Source organism: Macrobrachium nipponense, chromosome 2, assembly GCF_015104395.2.
Source record: "Macrobrachium nipponense isolate FS-2020 chromosome 2, ASM1510439v2, whole genome shotgun sequence".
Lineage (NCBI taxonomy): Eukaryota > Metazoa > Arthropoda > Malacostraca > Decapoda > Palaemonidae > Macrobrachium > Macrobrachium nipponense.
In genome coordinates, this window is record NC_087201.1 from 117,984,357 (window position 1) to 118,003,509 (window position 19,153).

Sequence of the window (19,153 nt, forward strand, 5' to 3'; positions counted from 1 at the left end):
TGGTGGACGACGACTTCTGCAAAGCCGAAAGAATGTCCTTCACGGTCTCTTCAGGGAAAAGATGATGCTTGTCCAAGGAAGCAAACAAAAGCACAGACTTCTGAGTTGAAGTAACTTCATTAGTGGCAAAGGAACACCAAAACTCCTGCTTTTTAAGAGTCCACATTGCATATAAAGTAGCTATATCCGCACAATTGTGTCTGACTGCTTTATCCACGCAAGAAAGTATCCCAAGCCAATCTGAGGCAAAGTCTTCAGGGAGTGCAGGACAATCTTCAATTTTCCTTGCTAACGCTCCCACCGTCCAATCTCGGAAGCTGAGAATTTCCAGTACCTTAAATAGGTTCCTAACCAGGTGATCTGCTTCTGGTATTGCAAACGTAACTTATTCAGCAGCAAAAGCTGAATGACAAGAGGCATCTACCAAGCTGGAGAAGTCCCCCTGGGAGGAGGCAGAAACTCCAAAGGAAGGAGCTTCCATGGTGGCTTTTCTTGATCCTCTTGGACAGGGGAAGTGTGAAAGATGCCTTCCCATCTCTCTCTAGGAAGCTAACCAGTCATCTACTTCACGGAGTACTTCTTGGCTGAAGAGGATAGTACCAACTTGGACAAACCTTCACTGTCACCAGATTTCTTCCTCATGAGAAAAGTGGAGGCTGGAGAAGTCGGGGGAGCAGGCTCAAAAAACTCCAATAAGTTAGCCAGAAAGTAATGGGTAAGCGAAGAGTAGACAGAAGGAAGAGCATTGTCTTGTTCAGTTTCTTCTTAATTGGACAAAACTGGAGCTAAACCATCTTCATTCTTGGTAGAAGTCTTCTTCTAAAGAACCCCCCATCAGTTCTTGTAACTGAAGACAAAGAGAGACGAAAGCTGGATCCTCTACAGAAGAGGGAGACTGATCTGTAGGGGTTGGCGTCGGATGTTCTGACAATGGTGCCGAAAGCTCTGCAGTACTGGCTTAGAGTACGCCAGTACTACTGCTGTGCGTTGAGGTAAAGAATGGCGCTCCATGTGTTGGTGCGTAGTACACCTTGGTGCCCCAGAACTGGGCACTCAAAAGATTTGACTGACTCTGGACTGTCCCACGGCAAATGAAAATCAAGGACTGCAGGCGCATCAGGTGGAAAAGCATAACTACAAGAGGGTTGAGGGTTAAACACCACCTTGCTATACTTCTTGACTGGAGGAGGTGAATTGTCAGCAGGTGAATGCCTCTTAAGAAGTTGCACAGTCACACCACTACATCGACAGTACCTTCTGTCCAGCGATGACACATCCGTGTCCGAAGACACTCACAGCACTGTCTACGAAGTCTTTCCAGTGGTGCTCTGTCGACACCTGGAACATATAACAGGTTCAACAGAGGGAGCAAATGCCCGTGAGCAAACCCCACCAGCCTCCCTTGGACCTCCGGTATGTCTTCTCACCAGTGCGGGGGGGAGTGGGACGGGGACCTTCATCTAGGAGAACTGGTGGGATGAGCAGCCACCCCCTCAGACACTGCACCTATATTAGCAATGGCAGCACCACCACAAAATTTGAATTTTGGAATGCCAAGGTAAGAAACTTTCAGCTATGCAACTGCCTGGTAAGTTACTTGTGTAAAATGCATTGACATCACATTTTAATGAATGATTCCAGCTCATATTTAGGAATAGTCCTACTAAAGGTGTCAGTCTGTACTGTACAATAGCAGAAACAATATGGTATCACCTCTATATTTTTGCATATTGCTACATCTTTAGTTCTCTCACAAAACCCATTGCCTGTCATGAAAACCCATTGTCTGTCATGAAAACATGAAAACCCATTGTCTGTCATTAACTTCCCAGTATATAACCAAAGTGACAAATTTCCATAAAACTTATCTAGAACTTCTCAAGCACTTTCCCCTGTAATTACATATGTTCAAGTAAAATTTGGAAGCTAACAGACTCAAAGCAAGCTAAACTATTTAAAATAAATTATGATCACCTTCAAAGTTAAGATGTTAAAAAGTCTTTGTGAACTTTCATAATGCATGAAGAGGTTTGGAAAGTGATATGCACATTTTTTCAGACTAAAACCATGGCTCAGGCATAGTAACAGTAGGAGCAAACAGGGAAATACATTTTGAGAACATTATATTAAAATGATATTGTTAAACTACAATAAAGTTTTTGTACATACTACCTGGGCAGATATATACTTAGCTATAGTCTTCCGACGTTCCGACAGAATTCAAATCTCGCGGCACACGCGACAGGTAGGTCAGGTGGTCTACCTTACCCGCCGCTGGGTGGCGGGCGTATGAACCAATCTATCTCTCCAGCCAGATTTTTCTCTTTCACCTGTCTCCTGAGGGGAGGCTGGGTGGGCATTAGACGTATATATCTGCCAGGTAAGTATGTACAAAACTTTATTGTAGTTTAACAATATCATTTTTGTACATGAACGTTCCCTGCCAGATATATCTTAGCTGATTGGCACCCTTGGTGGAGGGTAAGAGACAGCTAAAGTAATAAGGAGAGATAAGAAACAACTGATGTTGTAGGATATAAATAACCTTGGTTCTTACCTGTTCAGGCAGAAGACTTCATTGATATTATCTCTGAGTCTGCGTTGCCTGGAGAGCTACAGCTAGGACGTGACCTGATGCTGAAAGACTCTCGGATCTACACTGGGATATGTGATCCCTTTGTGTGGTAGAATCCAAGTCGGATCTGTTTAAAGGAGTTTCGTCCCTATCTTAACAGGTCCTAACCACTACTACTGCAAGGAGCCCACCAAACTCATCAGAGACCACCTAACCAAACTACTAAAGATTAGTATTACGACCTAAAGAGATGCCTTCATGCATCCTCTTTAAGGAACAACAACAACAAAAAATACAAGGGGGAAAAATTCATTATACTACTAAACAGGATGAGTTCCCAGCACCCTGCCCCAGCACTGAATCCGCAGATACGTACGGGCCCCAAGGTCGAAGCATTTTTTCGTAAGTGATTCTCACATCACGTAAGTAGTGGGTTCGCGAACACTGACTGACATCTCCAGAATGTTGTCTCCATCAGATTTCGCACGGACATATTCTTGTTGAAAGCAAGAGAAGTTGCTATGGCTCTTACTTCGTGTGCTTTCACTTTAAGAAGCCTAAGATGTTCTTCTCTGCAGGATCCGTGTGCTTCTTTGATGAGGCTTCTCAAGAAGAAGGACAATGCGTTCTTCGACAATGGACGAGTAGGCTTTTTCTTTTACTGAACACCACAGTACCTCTCGGTTGGCTTTCAGTTGCTCTTTTCTTCTAAGGTAGTATTTCACCATTCTCACTGGGCAAAGAGTTCTCTCGGGTTCTTCTCCTACCAAAGAAGATAACCCACGAATCTCGAAGTTCTTGGGCCATGGACTTGATGGGTTCTCATTCTTTGCAAGCAAAACCAGGAAGGAAAGAGCAAATGAGAGAGTCCTCCTTAAAACCCACATTACCATCAATCGCCTGAAGCTCACTCACTCTTCTGGCGGAAGCTAGAGCCATCAAAAACAGAGTCTTCCTGGTAAGGTCTCTGAATGAGGCTGAATTAGGGGGTTCAAAACCTAGAGGACCCAAGGAATTGAAGGACTACATCCAGAAATTCCAGCTAGGTGTCTTAGGATACTGCATTTTCGTTGTATTAAACGACCTAATAAGGTCCTGTAGGTCCTTATCTTCCGATAAGTTGAGGCCCCTGTGCCTGAAGACATTCGCCAACATACTACGATAGCCTTTAATCGTCGAAACGACTAAGCCACATTCTTGTCTTAAGAATAAAAGAAGTCTGCGATTTGATTCACAGAGGTACTGGAAGAGGAAACGTTATTCCTCTTGCACCATCTTCTGAAGACATCCCACTTCGATTGGTACACTCGTAATGTGGAAGACCTTCTCGCTCTAGCGATTGCCTTAGCAGCTGCTGACGAAAGCCTTTCGCTCTGACCAGTTTTTTTCTGGACAGTCTGAAGCCAGTCAGACTGAGAGCGGGGAGGTTTTTGTGGTACCTGTCGAAGTGGGGCTGTCTGAGTAGATCGCTCCTTAGAGGAAGCGATCTTGGAAAATCCACTAGCCATTCCAGCACCTCTGTGAACCAATCTTGTGCTGGCCAAAAGGGAGCTATCAAAGTCATTCCTCGCGGAATCTGACTCTGCGAAACTTTTTTAAAGTCAACCCCAGAATCTTGAAGGGGGGAAACGCGTATACATCGAGTCCTTTCCAATCGAGTAGGAGGGCGTCTATCCCTATTGCTCCTGGATCCGAGATGGGAGAGCAATACAGATCCAGTCTTTTGTTCTTTGCAGTTGCAACAGGTCTAATGAGAGGCCTGCCCCACAACTTCCAAAGGCTCTGGCAAACATCTTGGTGCAGAGTCCACTCTGTGGGAAGGACCTGATCTTTCCTGCTGAGGAGATCTGCCCTTACATTCCTTTCTCCCTGTACGAATCTGGTGAGAAGTTTTATCCCCCTTTCTTCTGTCCACAGAAGAAGATCTCTTGCTGTTTCGTACAGAGAGAAGGAATGCGTCCCCCCCTGTTTCCTGATGTATGCCAGGCCAGCCGTGGTGTTGTCCGAGTTTATTTGCACAACTGCTCCTGTCACATCTGACTCGAACTCCTTCAGAGCAAGCCACACGGCTATTAGTTCTTTCCTGTTGATGTGCCAGGAAGACTGGTCCCCCATCCAGGTTCCTGACACCTCCTTGGTTCCCAGAGTCGCCCCCCAACCTGTTTCCGACGCATCGGAGAACAACACCAGGCTGGGTTCTGGGATTGAAGAGGCAGTCCCTGCGAGAACTTGTCGGGATCCGCCCACCATGCTAACTCCTTCTTGATTTGAAGAGTAATTGACAGGGAGAAACTTCAAATCCTGAGAAGGACGACTCAATTCCGATGAAGAAAGAATTGGAGCGGTCTCAGGTGCAACCTTCCTAGGGAAACAAATTGCTCCAGTGAGGAGAGCGTCCCCAGCAGACTCATCCAACTCCCTCACTGTGCATACTTCTTTCCCTAAGAAGGTTGTTACTTTTTCGAGTCCCCGGGCTATCCTCTCCTGTGACGGAAAAGCCCGAAAAACTCAGAGAGTTCATCTGGATCCCCAGATAAACGCACTCTTGAGCGGGAATCAGACTTGACTTCTGCAGATTGACCAGAAGTCCTAAGGAATAAGTCAAATCCAGGGTTTTCTTCAAGTCCTTCAGACAACGATCTCTGGAATTGGCCCTTATAAGCCAATCGTCGAGATAGAGCGAAATCCTCACCCCTTCCAGGTGAAGCCATTGTGCCACCATTCCATCATGATGGCCGTTAAAGACTTGGGGGGCCGTGGAGAGGCCAAACACAGGGCCCTGAATTGGAAGATTCTTCCCCCCATCATGAATCTTAGAAACTTCCTCGAGGAAGGATGGATTGGTACGTGGAAGTAAGCGTCCTGTAAGTCCAAGGACACCATCCAGTCCCCTGGACGGGAGTGGCTGCTAACACCGAGGCAGTGGTCTCCATCGTGAACCTTCTTCTTTCGACGAAGAAGTTCAGGGCGCTTACATCCAACACCGGTCTCCATCCTCCTGAGGATTTTGGAACTAGGAACAGGCGGTTGTAAAAGCCTGCCGAAAGATGATCTGCCACTAGTTCGATCGCCTCCTTTTCCAGCATCTGGTCTACCGCTAGTCGGGATGGCTTGATTCATGATGGGGTCCCTGTATCTGGCCGTCAACTCCCTCGGGGTATTCGTCAAGGAGGCCTCGAAAAGAACGGGATTAGATAGCCTTCCTCAAAATTGACAGGGTCCAGGCATCTGCGTCTTTCTGGGCCCAGACTTCTGCAAACTGTAAAAGCCTGGCGCCTACAGTTGTCTGAAGGACTTGAGTCTTACTTGGGAGGTTTGATTGACTTCGTAAAAGTCCTCCCTCTTCTGTTTGGTTTCCGACCTCTGAACGAAGAGGATCTAGAGGTAGATGCCCCTCGAAAAGGGTTCCTGAGAGGTCGGCTTAGCTTCTTTGTCTTAGTCTGGAAGGTAGGGCGCGGCTTCCTTGCAGACTGTGCTAGAAGGTCCTGCGTAGCTTTGGCAGAGAGAGCCTTCGAAATGTCTTGAACCAGGTGTTTAGGAAACAGCTGTGTAGAGAGCGGGGCAAAAAGCAAAGACGATCTCTACATGTGAGACCGATTTTGTTAAAAATGAGCAAAATACTGATCTTTTCTTCAAGACCCTGCTCCAAACAGTGAAGCTATTTCGCTGGCCCCATCTCTCACCGATTTATCCATACAGGATAAGACACAATTCAAATCCTCCGAGGAAAACGTGTCCGGTCTGAGTTTTCTTGGCTAGGACTCGAGGGACCAATCGAGAAAGTTGAAAACTTCCAAGACTCTAAAAAATGCCTTTTAGAATGTGATCCATTTCATCATTGCCCACGTTGTTCTGGCCGAATTCAAAGCTGATCTTCTAGTGGCGTCTACTAGTGCCGAAAAATCTGCGTCAGCTGAAGACGGAAGGCCCAGTCCCAAGGGTTCTCCTGTCTCATACCAAAATCCTGTCCTTCCTGAAAACTTCGACGGAGGGAAGGCAAACATGTTTTCCCGCTTCCTCTTTAGTACGCATCCATGAACCGAAACTCTGAGCGCTTTCTCATAGAAAGGAGTCGGCTTCATTCTTCACACACGAAGATCCTTTCGTTGCTTTCGCTGTGGAGAACAACGAGTGTGGGAGAAGGAGGAGCAGTAGGGCTCAAAGACTCTCCGAACTCCTGAAGGAGAAGTTCTGTGAGCTTCTTGTACGAAGAAACTGTTGCCGATGTATTAGTTTCTTCCTCAGAGGCTTCCTGGTCTTCTTGAGGAGGAGAACGGGGATGAGGATCCTTATGAGGATGCATCCTTATGAGAATCCTTAGATGATTTCCTAGCTGGGGTACAGTGCGATGAAGGAGACAAACGTCTTGAATGAGGAGAAGATTCCAAAGTAGAAAGGCGTACAGGAGAACGACGAGTTGTAAAAGAAGGGCGCTTATCCGAAAATTCTTGTCTAAACTCGCATTCTCTAGAAAGACCACGTCTATCCCTAGGGAAACTACGAGAGGGAGAGCGCCTGCTAAGATCCTGGCGCCGATCGCGAGGAGAGCGGCTACTAGGCGCCGAGCGCCTATCTGTTACAGGGCGCTTAGAGGAATCCTGGCGCCTACCAAGCGGCGAAACGTTGCTAAAAATAGGGCGCCTTTCAGGAGCAGGGCGCTCGAGAGGCTCTTGATGCTACGAAGCGGAGAGCGGCTGCTACGCTCCGAGCGCTTAAACGGAAACAGGGCGTTCGGCGAGATCTTGGTCCTTACGAGGGGAGAACGTCTGTAAGGCTCCGAGCGCCTAACAGAAGCAGGGCGCTTGAGGCGTTCTTGACTTCTAGCAAGAGGAGACCGATGAGGAGTAGGGAGTCTCGAGAACGAAGAGCGCCTACTAGGAGAACGAAGCAAACGAGGATCAAGGTGTCTTTCTCCAGGAGAACAGCTACTAAAAGAATGACGCTTACCAGGAGCAGGGCTCCTACTAGACTCTTGATGTCTTACAGGGGAGGAGCGAACTCCATGCGATGAGCGCCTACCATGTCAACGTTGATACCGACTGCCCGACTACAGTAGTCGGAAGGAGAAGTGCGCCTACTTTCAGAAGGGCATTCCCTAGGTTCTCTGAGAAGACGAGGAGAAGAAAGAAGAGACGGCGACGACGAACCAAGTCTTCTATGACCTGAGCGACTCTCTCTTCTTGCACGAACTCTAGAAGAAGGAGAAACAGAAGGGGCTGAGCGTCTACCGAGGCAGGAATCCGATTTGAGGAAATATCTTCATAGTCCAAGGAGCGCCTATCCGTCGAATGGCGTCTCGACACCTCCGAGCGGGAGTGGTGTTCCTCTCGTGAAATGTTACGATGAGTAGAAGAATCCTCAAAAAAGGAGAATGCCGATTGCAAGGAGAGCGCTCTTCCGACGAAACGCGCCTCGATCTCTTGATCGGGAGAGACAAATCCTTCCTTCTACGCGATCTCGATGCCAAGGAGTCCGCCAAGGCTGTGATCTGCTTGTAGGCCCGCTAGTACTCGAGAAGGAGAGTCCCCAGGATCTTCTTCCGAAGCAAGCTCAGCGCGAGCGCGGGAGAAGGAGGGCGATCACCGGATCTCCTAGGCTTCTTTGCTTGCAAGGAAGCTACATCAGAAAAGTCTTCTGGGCTGGACGCTAACGTACTGAAGGGAGCCTCCGCAGCCCTCTTCAACGGGCGTGACGCCTCCTTAGAGCTCCACCCACGCTTCGGCGAAGGAGAAGAGGATGACGAAAAACACTGGCGAAGAATATTCTTCTTCTTACGATCCAAGGCAGCCTGGGAGCGAACTTCAGGATCTGCCGAGGGGACGCCTGACCGGTGGGGGCTCTCCCTAGCCCTCCTGCGGCTTTCGACTTTCCTCCTCACTGGAACTGGGAGTCTGGAAGAGGTCTAGGCCTGGAGGCACTAAGGAGCGGTCAGACGCACCCTCCACATCACTGGGTACACTGCACTTATCATCACTGACACTCTTACCTTGCTCAGTACGAAGATTCTTGTCTTCCTTAGAACACAAGGAAGCTTTTGAGGCCGCCGCCTCGAAGACGAATCTACGGCTTCGGTGCGGGGAGCAGGAGCTGAGACCTGGGAGGAAGGTTCTAAAACTACATTAATGTTAGTTTCATTCTCACTCATTCTCGACCTGCTCGAGCTCCTTGAAGAAGCTTTACGTACCCTATCCCTTTCAAGTTTCCTAATATAAGAAGAAAGAGCCTTATATTCATCTTCGTTCAAAACCTCACACTCTTGACACGGGTTACTAAACGAACATTCATTCCCCCTACATTTAACACAGAAAGTGTGAGGGTCCACCGCAGCTTTCGGTAACCTCACCTTACATCCATCGGTCACACATACTCTAAACAAAACCGGAGTTTTGGAAACAGAATCAAAATCAGACATTCTACAGGAAAATCCAGCGCAAAGTCAATAACGGTCCACAATAAGCGTATGCCAAGCCAACATAGAGCGAATACGTCACCAAAATGTTCAAATCAATCTCCAGGCAAGAGAGAAATGAAGAATATATCGGAAGAAACGACAACAGTTGTTATCGCTTCAGCGACAGAAAAAAATCTGGCTGGAGAGATAGATTGGTTCATACGCCCGCCACCCAGCGGCGGGTAAGGTAGACCACCTGACCTACCTGTCGCGTGTGCCGCGAGATTTGGAAATTCTGTCGGAACGTCGGAGACTATAGCTAAGTATATATCTGGCAGGGAAGTTCATGTACAAAAATAATTTATTGTATGTGCTTCAAGTGTAACTAAACATTAAAAAATTCACTCCTAGCTCTGAAATTTTATTTTACCAATGATCATCATACCAAAGTATGCTATTCAAAATGGGCATTCCCATAAAGGTAAAAAGGTGAAGATAAAAAAAAATGTTTAATAAAAAGACTTATGTACTACAAATCTACTATACTTTCCATACCTGTCCATCATACATGAACATTAACAAATGTTCTAATATGAATTGTTCTATGCCATAAAGTAGGAGAACAGGAGATTTACAATTAGTCATCTCTAGCGATTTTTCAAAAAAGCTGCTACAAGATGACAGAACCAGTCGATGTGCTGGGTAAAACTGATCCCCACAGGAAATAGTGACATCAGTGTAGATTTGCTGAAAAATTTACAAAGTTATTAGACATAATATTAATTTTACTTAAGGCAACCCATCTCTAATTATCTATATAAATATGTACTAAACAATGGTGTTCTCAACAGATGAGTTGGGAAACTTTCTATGAAGGCTTGCCTGATTGAGTAGGTGCAGACTGAGCCTGTATGAGAATAAAAGAAGCATGCTTCTCAATTTAACTGATTGGTACAAATAAAAAGCAATTACTGTAGAATGCCTTTCCATCAATTACATATATTATCAAACAAACCTTACAATAAAAATACTCTATAACTATCTTGAGAGAAATATCAATACTGACAGAATATGTCAATTCTTCTTACCTGTTCTCTTAAATTGCAAAGATTCTTCGTGAAAGTGGAGGAGTGTGAATTCCATTTCAGTTCTATATATTCGCTCATATTGCCAATGCCCAGTAACCTAAAATAAGTATGAAATTTTAAAAATTGCTGAAAACAATTATAATCTTATGAAAGGCTATCCAGACACCTATTATTATACTTGGGTCTCTAAATCAAACTCTGGAAGAGATATGATGAACACAATAACCCACTCATATTCATAAATAACTTAAACAAATCAAAAAAGGAACTCGATGAAAGGAATCTAAACTAACTATGATGACATCTGACACATGGCTGCAACATGAACACACCAAACTGAACAGGTACTAAACTGCTGCTTAAACTAGCAGAGCAAATGTACTAACCAAAGTGCTTGTGACATTTATACAAGTTAATACCCATTATCAACTACTTTAGAATAGAAAGATATATACACTGTACTGGTTTTCATTTCAAAACTATGCACAATGCAAAGCACTGGTGTGAGTTCACTTCCTTCACATAACATGAAATGAAATGGTGATGATACTGGTAGCACTATAACACAAGCAACAAAGATAAAAGCAGTATTGTGTGCGTAATACAATTTTTTCTGCTTCTTAGTAAATCCAGGGATGAGGTTGCTAGCCCCATAGATAAGCAAGGAGCTTAAATACCAATTATGACTAGTATTTCTTGGTAGTAATAATAATAATAATGATAATAATAATAATGATAACAGCGGCACAAGATCAGGCCCTAAAAACCAGATATGTCCAAAGAACGATAGATGGAAATAACATCTCTCCCATATGTAGGAAGTGCAATACGAAAAATTAAACCATAAACCACGTAGCAAGCGAATGTCCGGCACTTGAACCTGCACCAGGGAGAGGACCAATACCTCTGACTTCGTGGGCTCTCGGACGAAGGGTACGGGTGTTGTCACTGTCTCGTACGCCCTCCTAATTACCTCACGCAGCCAGAAAGAGTGTGTTCTTGGAAACTTCTTTCTTGGTAACCCCGGTGCTAACAAAGAGGCGTCGACACTCAGGCCTGAGGTGTCGAGTTCTCTTCAGATAGTGCTGTGGCGCCCTCACAGGACAAAGCAGCATCTCATCCGCATCATTATCGGTGAAATCCTTCAGGGAGGGGATTGTGAAGGACTCGAACCGGTTGTCAGGGACCGAAGGATTCTGAGTCTTTGCTACGAAGTTCGGGATGAAATCGAGCGTCACGGATCCCCATCCCCTGGAATGTTTGACATCGAAGGAAAGACCATGAAGTTCCCCTACTCTCTTCGCCGATGCCAGGGCCAGCAAGAAGAGGGTCTTGAGGGTCAGATCCCTGTCTGACGACTCGGAGTGGCTCGAAGGGTCTGCGAGTCAAACACCTAAGGATGAGAGTCACATCCCACCCCGGGGGCCTGAGTTCCCTGGGTGGGCAAGACCTCTCGAAGCTCTTCATCAAGAGGGAGATCTCGAAAGAAGAGATGTCCACACCTCGCAGTTTAAGGACTAGGGCCAGGGCAGCTCTGTAGACCTTAACTGCAGAGACGGAGAGGAGCTTCTCTCGGCGAAGGAAGACGAGGAAATCCGCTACCTGCTGAAGAGTGGCTTTGAGAGGAGAGACCCCGTCCACAATACCAACCACAGAAGACAGACCACTTCCCCTGGTAGACAGCTGCAGAGGACTGTCTGAGGTATCAAGCCATCTCTGTTGCTGAGCTGCGAGAAAAGCCTCTCACTCACAAGAGATGGTGGATAACAGCCAGCCATGAAGACACAGGGACTCGACGGACCGGTGGTACCGTTCTATGTGTGGCTGGCACAGGAGGTAGTGCCAGGGGGGAATTTCTCTCGGCGTTTCGGCAAGTAGAGCCAGCAGGTCCGGATACCAAATGGCCTGAGGTCGTTTGGGCGCCACCAGGATCATCCAAAGGTTTACAGTGATCAGCGCCCTGCTGATCATTTTGCGAATCAGACAGAACGGGAGAAAGGCATAGACGAAGAGGTTGTCCCACGGATGTTGAAGTGCGTCCTCTGCAGCTGCCCATGGGTCCGGCACAACCGAGTAGAAAACCTGGAGTTTTCTGTTATGCCTGATCCCGACGGCTGAGCCTGTCGGCTACCACATTCCTCTTGCCTGGAATGTAGCGGCCCGACAGCTCTACTGAGTGTGCTGCTGCCCACTCATGCACCTGCAACGTCAACTGGTGCAGCGGGAGGGACACTAGGCCCCCCCCGCTTGTTGACGTACGCCACTACTGTGGTGTTGTCGCTCATCAACACCACTGAGTGTCCCACCAGACGGTTCCAGAACTCTTGGAGGGCAAGGAACGCTGCCTTGAGCTCCAGGACGTTGCTGTGAAGGTGTTTCTCGCGATGGTCCCATACACCTGCAGTCAGCAACTCCTCCAGGTGTGCGCCCCATCCCTCCGTCGATGCGTCCGAGCAAAGAAGCATCTCCAGGGGGGGGGGGGGGGGGGTGCGAAGATGCACTCCTCTTACGAGGTTCCTGACTTCCAGCCACCAGGCTAGGTCATGTCTTACCTCCTCCGTGAGGGACACGGGGAAGAAGGGAGGGTCCCTTGCCTGTGACCAACACTCCTTTAGTCACCACTGAAGAGACCGCAGGTGAAGACGCCCGTGAGGGACTAGCTTCTCGAGAGACGACAGGTGACCGATCACGACCTGCCATTGCTGAGCTGGTTGCTCCTGTAGAGACAGGAACTGTCTTGCTGCCTCCCTGAACCTGCTGATCCGCGAATCTGCAGGGAAGACTCGCCCAGCTACCGTGCCAATCAGCATGCCCTGGTACTTCATCCTCTGCTTGGGCTCAAGATCTGACTTCTCGTAATTCACTACGATTCCCAGATCGCGACAGAATTCGAGGAGTCGATCTCTGTCCTGCAGCAACTGCGAGCTTCCGCTCGCCAGGACTAACCAATCGTCGAGATACCTCAAGAGACGTACCCCTATCGAGTGGGCCCAAGCCGACACCAGCGTGAACACTCAGGTGAACACCTGTGGGGGGGTTGAGAGACCGACACAAAGTGTCCTGAATTGGTACACCGTCCTGTCGAGGATGAAGCGGAGATACTTCCTGGAGGATCGATGGATGGGTATCTGGAAATATGCGTCATTCACATCCACCGAAAGCTATGAAGTCGTCCTCCCTGATAGAATCGAGCACTGAACATGCTGTTTCCATCGTAAACCGAGTCTGGCAAACGAATCGGTTCAAGGGAGAGAGATCTATCACCGGGCACCAGCCTTCTGAGGACTTCTCCACTAGGAAGAGTTGGCTGTAGAAGCCTGGTGACTGATCCTGTACGATCTCCACAGCATGTTTGCAGATGGACCGGGTTGGAGGTGAGGGGTGGCAGAGACTCGAAGGGTAGTAGATATCCCTCCCGAAGGACGTTTACTATCCAGGTCTCCGCACCGTAGCGCTGCCATGTTGCCCAATGGCTTGCCAGGCACCCCCCAACTTCCAGCAGTAGGCGAGAGGGAAGGAGGGCTGGTTGCGGTCACTCTTTACAGCAGAAGTCGAAGGCAGAGTCTTTCCTCTTGGCTTCGACGAGGCGACTGTCTTGGCCGCAGAGGAAGCGCTAGCTAAGCTCTTGGGCTTAGCCGCAGTCATCAGAGGTTGCCCAGCCACCTTGGAGACTGCCTGGTGGACAAGACGGTTACTCGTCAGTGCGCTGCTGTTCCACCGCAGCGTCCAACATCTCTCTGGGGAAGAGAAAGGCGGAACTCCGCACCGGTCGGTTGCGAAGACCCAGAGCCGCCTCACGCCCAGCCGCCCTGGTCACTAGGGTGAGAACAGCGTCTCTACGCCGGAGAACCAGGTTGGCCCACAGGTTAGCCGTCTGGTGGGCCAGGTAGGCGATGGCCCTACCTCCAGACTGGCACAGTCTCACAAAAGCAGGGTCCCCTTCAGGAGTGATGTTCCCTAAGGAGGCCGCGGTTTTCGACACTGTGAGGGACCACAGGTCGAGCCATGAGACTGCTTGGAATGCTGCCATTGCGGTAGATTGCAAGGCAAGTGCCTCTTGCTGTGAGAACTAAAGGTTCTCCGACAGGAGCTGCGGCAGAGACACCCCCGGAGTTAGCCTAGCTAGCTCCGGGTTAACCTGCTTGGGCGGCAGAGGGTCCTCTGAAGGCACGTAGAAGCGCCTCTGTCGCGGTAGAGGTGGAGGAAAGAGCTTGGCTGACCTACCAGATCGAAGTGAACCCTCCTGTCCAGAGACGAGAGCGTCCACTTGGCTCAGTACGCTGTCAGCCAAGGCCGATCGCGGCAGACCCACCGTCAACCTGGGTTCCTTCTTAGGTGCCCAGAACAACTCCAAGCCCGATGTGGGCTCGGAAGGTGGGAGCGGCGATCCTTCCCCGAGGCTGTTGTGCCGACGAATCAGCGCAATAACCTCCGCAAACGACCTCTGGATCTCAGGAGTAACTGCATCCTGTGGAGACGGACCGTCAAACCAGTCCAGCGAGAATGCCTTCCGAGACCCTCCTCCTTCCACAATAGGAACCACGACAGACCCCTCCTGGTCTCCTCCTGCCACTTGCGCACACGATCTGGTTGGTCCGAGGACCGTGCCAGGTTCGTAGGGCGTCATGGCGGGATCGCGGCCCCTCGCGATCACTCCTGATCGCCTCGCTCTTCCCGGTGAAGCCCGAGGAAGTTGAAGGGATCGGAGAGGAAGACCTGACGCTCCCCCTGCGCCCACCGGCAGAACCGGTGTGCTGAGGGGGCTGCAGGCAATCGCCAACCCGCGGTGGCAATCGAGCTGCAGGCCTGGTCGAGCGGCTGGACCAAGAACAGCAGTGACGGTCCTGAGCGTCAAGAGCAGCTGCTGCTGGTTCCCTCTCCGCCCGGTCACGGTAGGAGCGGCGGTCAGGGGACCTGCAGAGTCCGCTGTCGTGGTGGGAGTGAGGCCTGTCCTCACGGCACGTCACGCCGCTTGGACCAGCCGAGGCTGGTTCAGGCGACCGAGGGGACCGCTTCCTAGCCTCAGCCTGCGAGCGGTCTGGGACCGTCGCGTTAACCCTGGGTACCAGCGTATCACCGCGAGAGCGAACGCTGGTCTGGCGAGAGTCGCCTGAGCGATCCCCGCCAGTCTTCCGCTCCGTGCCTGGACCCTGGCGCCGAGCGGACTTGCTTGCCTGGGTCTTGGCTGTATGGTCACCCGCAGGTGACCATACACTCGGTGACTCTCGCGAACGAGAGGCTGAGACGGTACCTGGCGTCGAGGTAGAACCTCTGGCACCAGGCGAGGAGGTATCGGTGTTAGCCAGCACTCCTCTAGTCCCAGTCTTCTTCTTCCTTGCGGAAGGAGAGACGGGCCCCGTTCCCGAAGGAACAGGAGGACTGGCGGAAGTCCCAACCGTCCCACCGGAGTGGAACGGACCCTTAGAAGTCTCAGAGCGAGCCTTCTTAGGGGGGGAGGAGGCAACCTTCTTCTTAGGCTGTGGGGCCTTAGAAGTTGAAGGGGAAGCGGCGGCAGACAACGACGACGACGAAGAAGACAATGAAGACCATGAAGACGACACCTTCCTCCTCTTCTTCTTCTTCATCAGCTTCCTCAGCACCACCATCAGGTCTTCCATCCAGGACGGAGCCGGGGCAGTTGCCGAAGCAACAGAGCCCGACTGCACCTGTCCGGAAGGACCTGGGGTGGGAGCAGCAACACCATGGGCAGGAATGACGGCGGCAGGAACTGGTACCGGAACTGGAGCGCAGCATATTCAGGAACAGGAGGCGGGGCAGGAACCGGCAGCATCCTCTGCACAGGAGGCAGGTCCAGAGGAGAGCTCTTGGGACACCGGAAGTCCGAGGCTGCAGCAGGAGCGGCAAAACCAGGTGGCAGCGTCACAGCGGGCATCATAACCTCCGGCAGCGGTGCCTGCACAGCAGCTGTAGGGGTTACCGTGGCTACGTGCTGAGTGTACACCAAGTGCGGCGGAGCAGTGTAGTCAGGCGTGGACACCGTCGTGATAGTCGTGGTGGTCGGCCCGTCCGTTACCAGCAACTGGATGTTGGGGTATCTTGCCCCCCCACCCCCCCCCCTCCACGCTCGACGGATCGAGAAAGGAGGAGTGAGAAACCTCCCACGAAGGGGAAGGATCCATACTAGGGAGCTGAGATGGAGGGAGAAAAGAGGAAGACGTGTCTGTAACCAAGGGCGTAGCCGGAGAACCCTCCGACGAATCCTTGGCCGGCTTACGCGGCTTCTTCATCACCCCATAGCGCTCCCACTGCTCCTCTGACCAAAACACACAAACATCACATGTCTCGGTGCGAGAGCATTCCCGCCCTCTACACTGAGTACAAAACTCATGAGGATCAACCTCAACAGATGATCGGAAGGCCCCACACTTACAGCCCTCCACACCAGGGCACAATCTGTGGCTGATTAGCCTTCACGAAGTGAAGAAAACAGAGCACACGACTGAAGCGGGCAGAGAGACGAGCAGCACGTCCATCCACTAGCACGGCCGAAAGCAAAGTGACTCCTCTCCTCGCAGTCGAACCCCCTTGTTCGAAGCTTACGACTGGTTCAGCTGCCGCTAAGTGCCTTCCTATTGTTAAAGGACCGAGGGTTTGTATACGTATCGGAACAAATACAAATTGTCTTAGAAAATGTGTCTGATGATAACATTGACATGCAGTCTCTAATAGTAGCGGGTGTTAACTTTCTTGTATACAAAAACACTGATTGGGAGAACCTTATCTCTAATGATGATACCAACAATGGAAACCTGGAAATCAATCAAATTAGGACGATTTTCCTGAAAACTAGGAAAACAATTAGGAAAATCAAGAAAACATTCCTGAAGACCAGGAAAGCAATCAAGAAAATCAAGATGATATTCCTGAAAAACAAGAAAGCCAAGAAAATGAAGATCATCAAGAAAATCATCAAGAGAACCATGATGAGGAATCCAACTTGAGGTCGTCTCAATGGTCAAAGAAACCAAGGAAGTGCCATTGTTGCAAGGTCAAGACAGATTTTCAGAATTTGCCAAAAGATCCATTGACTGTCAATGAAGCACTCAATTGTCCCGACAAAGACAAGTAGGAAGCTGCCATGCTGCAAGAAATGGAAAGATTAGAAAGCATGGACATCTGGAAATAGTGCCAAGACCAACAGGACATAAAGTGATTGATTGCAAGTGAATCCTCAGAAGAAAATACAACAAACTTGGTGAGGTAATGATACATGAAGCAAAACTAGTTGCCAGAGGATTCTGCCTAACACACCTGGTGTGTACTATCTAGCCTTATGCCCCTGAATTGAGAATATCAACCATTAGACTGCTATTGGCCTTAGCTGTTGAAAATTCAAGGTCTGTTTAACAGCTTGATGTAAACTCAGCCTAACTAAACTGTGGACTTGAAAAAATCATATTCAAGGAACAACCAAAGGGATATGAAGTCGCAAGCAGAAAACATTTTGTTTGTGAAGTGGAGAAAAATATGTATGGCTTGCCTCAAAGCGGTAGAAATTGGAATAAAGAACTGAATGAGAAGCTGACAAAAATGGGAATGATTAGATCTGAATTTGACTGATGCATTTACTATAATGAAGCAAAAAGAACCATTATTGGAGTTCACGTAGATTTCATCATTGTTTGAACCTCAGAAGACATGACTTAAATAATAAAATAATTTTTTTATATACTTAAAATATCATATACATCGTTTCTAAACTAACAGCACCTAAAAATCTGAAATATGCAGTAGTGATTCTACTGTTTTGGTGTAGGAAAAGCTCTGGCCTCTATTGGCAGAGATAGGAACAACTAAGCAAAGGCCTGTCAATTTGTTTGTGCCTTACATATGTTCTTGCAAGGGGAGGCAGGTGGGCCTTGAATCTGTAATTACTTGGTAAGCATACCTCCAATAGGAAATACAATAAAGGGAGGCATATTGCAGGAGTGCGGGTGTTCAGCAGGTTCAAATGTGAATCCAAAAAAACTTCTAGGTTATAGCCCCTTGCATGTAGAGTGGCGGGTTATTTTCTGTCATCTGTTTCCACCCACTTAAAAAACCTGTTCCCAATAGGGTCCCCCTTCATGTTTTATGAAAGTTAGGCCAAAAAATACGATTTCTGTGTTTATTAGAAAATTCTGCAAATGTACCCCCACCCAAAAAACTCAGATTTCCCAACCAGGTCCCCCTCACATTTGTATAGGCTTTAGCATATAATTTTACGGCATGTTTTGGAAAATCATGCCAAACAATAAGTTTTCGTGGTTTTAGTATTATAGCTAAAGGCCGCGCAACCTTTATAAAGTTTTACCGCTCCAACATCAAGTAGGCTAGTTGTAGGTAAAGTAATAGCCCAAGAAAATCATAATTTCAACTAGTACCTACTACTACGATAAAATACTGAATGGCCAGGCTCTACCACAGTGTCACCACTTTCTCGAAAATCAGAAATTATGGCCTTAATTTCAGACTGGGGAGAAAAAACTTAGGTACTTCGAGAGGAAAGTAAAGGTCTCGAGGTGTTACTTCAATGGATGCTGGTTCTTGACTAATGTCTACCCTGGGTAACAGGGCATGTTAGTAGGTATGGTTTACAGGAAAAATTTGCAAAATCAATATCACAATGATTCAAAACAAGTGGAACTGTACCCGAAAAGACTTCCCACATTAGGCAAGTGATACTGGAATAATCTAATATCTAGGCTACATAGGCCTATCCTAGGCTATGTACAGGCCTAGGTTGACTAACATTTCCGAACAGCATCTAGCATAATGCACCAGTACAGAGGTCCTTAATTTTCCAGCTACGAAAGCATGGTAGGATATAGCTAACAGCATGCATGCAAGCTCACCTTTGTTTCAAGCAGTCTAGGTTAATGAGACCAAGAATGGTTTGTCGCAGCACTTTACAATCCTACCTACACACCACGAAATAGGCTGCGCAATTTTACAACAAATGCCTCGTGTCTTAGAGTGAATTAACCTAATAGTCCTTTATACTTAGCATCACAAGCTTGTTCTACCCTACCGGTACTGTATTGTCCCAAACTTAATGAAAAATCACGGCCTAGTATTTGGTAAACTAGTAACAACTTG

At 48.5% G+C, this 19,153-nt stretch overlaps 1 protein-coding gene and 1 long non-coding RNA gene across 2 annotated transcripts in view; one reads left to right on the plus strand and one right to left on the minus strand.

The window, feature by feature from the left end:
- Window positions 1–19,153, plus strand: part of LOC135220940 (zinc finger protein 780B-like) — a 116,873-nt gene that overhangs the window by 64,357 nt on the left and 33,363 nt on the right.
- Window positions 9,423–19,054, minus strand: LOC135221503 (uncharacterized). Its single transcript, XR_010315987.1, has 3 exons — window positions 18,910–19,054; window positions 10,055–10,151; window positions 9,423–9,713 (listed from the first exon to the last, which is right to left on the minus strand). It is a non-coding gene; the product is annotated as an uncharacterized LOC135221503 (long non-coding RNA).